Here is a 3,614-nt window from a genome sequence, read left to right as displayed (position 1 = left end):
TCCTTTTTTCTCTTCTTTCTCTCTCTTTTATCCTGGCTAGCCTCCACTCTCCCCTCTGTTTCTGACATTCTATCTTGTAACTCCTCAAGTGCCCTCTGTCCTGAAGCTACAGAGGCACGGGATTTCTCATCCTCCAGGCAAGAATGTATCAAATGCCAAATGGACATCATAACAAGCGCCATTAGCACGATTACCGCAGCTTTGGCCGCGCTCTCTAACCTTGAGGAAGGGTTGGAGGAATTAAAATCAAGCAGCATGCCTCTCAGAGCTTACCTTGTCCTGTAGTTCTGAACCCTCTCTGTGAGCTTCCCCTCGGCACCAGCGGTTGTAAGGCTCTCCCGGCATCCTGGGTTTTGGCACCAGCTGTGGCCCACGCAGTCTTCTCGCCAACAAGAAGAAAATACACGGACACTAGGATCCTTCTGCAGCAACCATTTTATTGCCTCCTCCAGAGGAAAAAAGGGTCGAGCCAATAATCCGCACTGCTTATATACACCATAGTGCGGCGTGTCCGCCCACAGCGCGGCGTGTCTGCCCATGATTGGCTGTTCGCTCATTACCCCACGTGATGCCCCGGGATAGGCCGTGACTCGGCGTCTTTTCATTCTACACACATGTGCAAACAGTTCTCTACGCACATGCGCAAACAGTTGTTTACCAGGAGTTACAGCGGAAGTAGGCGCCATCTTGTCATGGCAAATGCCTCTCCCGCTCGACCGCTCTCCACACACGAATGTAATCCCAGCACTCAGGACGAGAGGCATAGATTCGAATTCATCTTCACCTACACAGGAAGTCTGAGGCCATCTTGGGATATACGAGATCCTGTCTAAATAAAATGTATAAACCTGATGTCTTCAGGGGATTCTAGCAAGATGGCTTCCTGGATTTCTAGACAGGCTTCTCTCATGCAAAGAAGGATTAAAGCAAAGGCAAACAAAAAGCAAAACAACAACAACAACAAAAAACCCAAGTAGGTGCTGTCTAAAGTGCTGGGGGTGGCAGGCAGGGTGTAATGGCTCAGACAGGGTCATGCTTACCACCCAAGCATTAGGACCTGAGTTGGTATCCCCAGTCCCTATGTAAAAGCTGAGTGTAATGTCATGAAGTTGTCATCACAGCAGGGATGAGTGGAGACAGGTGGATCCCTGCAGCCCATTGTATAGCCAGCCTAGCCATATCAGTGAGTTCTAGGACCTGCAGCAGACCCTGTCTCAAGGCAAGTTGGAGAGCCATTGAGAAGCTTAGAAAACAATGACTTCTGCCCTCACTCACATAAGCCCACATACGTGCACCTGCATTCATATGAGCACACACCCAAATGAACACATATAACACACACACACACACAGACAGAGACAGAGACAGACAGAGATAGAGACAGACACAGAGACAGACACAGAGACAGACAGAGACAGAGACAAACAGAGACAGACAAAGACAGACAGAGACAGAGACAGAGACAGACAGAGACAGACAGAGACAGAGACAGACAGAGACAGAGACAGACAGAGATGGACAGACAGACAGACAGACAGACAGACAGACAGACATTGGAGAAATGACTCCAGAGCATCAAACAGAGAAAACCACAAAGACCCAAGATGACCTCACCTATAAAAAAAAAGGGAGTGGGTTTTCTGGAGGGATGTCACAGTGGGTAAGAGCACTCGCTGTTCTTCCCGATGACCTGGATTCAGTTCCCAGCACCAGCATGGTGGCTCACAATTGTCTGTAACTCCTGGTGCCCTCTTCTAGTTTCTGCAGACAACTAATATACACACAGTGCAAAGGTGCACAGGCAGACATCCAGGCAAAACATTTTACACATATAATAAAAACGTTTTCTTTAAAAAAAAGGAAATGAAACACTTTGTGTTCCTGTTCTGAGGCTTCCTAGAGATCTTCTAGGAAACGACAAAGTCTTCCCGGGACAGGGAAGGTAAACTGGACGATGTCATCAACCTCAGAAGACACCACAGACAGCCGAAGACTATTGGAGAATCCGGCAGCCCCCAAGGGCCTTGAACCCAGTATAAGGACCACATACTTCTAGCATTGCTACAAGGTAGGAGTTCAACCCTCTAGCCAGGCCAACATTACATAGTACCTTTGTAATACCAAACCCAATCTTAAAAACAACAAACAAAAACTAAACCAAACCACACCAAACCAAACAAACCAAAGCAGGGCCTCACTATGTCTCACTGACTGTCCAGAACTTACTATGTTGACCAAGCTGGCTCGGAGCTCCCAGAGATCCTCCTGCTTCGTCTTCCAAGTGCTGGGATTAAAGGTGTGAGCCACCAAGCCTGGCATTGAACCCATTCTTGGTCTCACACTTCCTGCCATATGCACCCTGTACCTACTGGGGTGACTCCATCAATGAGGGATCCCCAGAATTTGAGAAGCACCTTTATCTTCCATATCAACATCACCCTGCCCGTGTAGGCCCACCAGAGTCGCTCTGCCCTGCCACAGGACCCACTGACAGACATGAGTGCTCTGTGTCTACCTTAGAGCCCCCAAGCCTGCTTTGCTAATGTCACTGATGTGGATCCTAGCTGAAGATGCCATAGGGCAACACTACCATGCCCACCAAACCAAAGCCCTAAGATGCATCTTCAAGGGGATGGCTCTAAGAACCTACGGCACCTTGCACAAATGTCTTCTAAAGACTTGAATTAAAGGCATTGCCACCTGTCTGTATTTACTGAGAAGAGGCAGAACTTTTAGGAGATGGGGCTCACCGTGTTCGCAAATTTTGTCGTCTTGACACAAGTTAGTCATTTGGAAAGAGGGAATCTCAACTGTGAAAATGCCTCGCCCAGGGCTGGCCTATGGGCAAGGCTATGTTGTATTTTCTTTTTTCTTTTCTTTTTTTTTTAAAGATTTATTTTTATTATTATACATAAGTACACTGTAGCTGACTTCAGACACACAAGAAGAGGTTGTCAGAGTTCATTACAGGTGGTTGTGAGCCACCATGTGGTTACTGGGATTTGAACTCAGGACCTTTGGAAGAGCAATCAGTACTCTTACCTGCTGAGCCATCTTGCCAGCCCATGTTGTATTTTCTTGATTGATGATTGATGTGGGAGAGCCCAGGTCACTACTAACAGTGCCACCCATGCACTCTGGGTTGGTTCTCCTGGGTTCTATAAGAAAGCGGGATGAGCAAGCCTTGGAGAGCAAGCCAGTAAGCAGCACCCCTCCACAGCCTCTGCATCAGCTCCTGCCTCCAGGGTCTGTCCTTGGGTTCCTGCCCTGACTGCCCTCTGAAGTGTAAACCAAGATAAATCCTTTCCTCCTCAAGTTGCTTTTGGTCATAGTCTTAGTTTGGGCTTTATGTCTGTGAAGACACACCATGACCAAGACAACTCTTATAAAAAAAAATTTCATTGGGGTTGGCTTACAGTTTCAGAGGTTTAGTCCATTATCATTAGGGTGGGAAGCATGGCAGTGTCCAGTCAGACCTGGTGCTGGAGGAGCTGAGAGTTCTACATCTTGATCCTAAAGCAGCAAAAGGGGATTGTCCTCCACAGGCAGGCAGGCAGGAGATTGTCCTCCACAGGCAGGCAGGGGGCTAGCCTCCACAGGCAGGCAGGGGGCTG

The sequence above is a fragment of the Mastomys coucha genome, unplaced genomic scaffold (assembly GCF_008632895.1).
Source record: "Mastomys coucha isolate ucsf_1 unplaced genomic scaffold, UCSF_Mcou_1 pScaffold3, whole genome shotgun sequence".
NCBI lineage: Eukaryota > Metazoa > Chordata > Mammalia > Rodentia > Muridae > Mastomys > Mastomys coucha.
Note: the sequence above shows the minus strand (reverse complement) of the source record.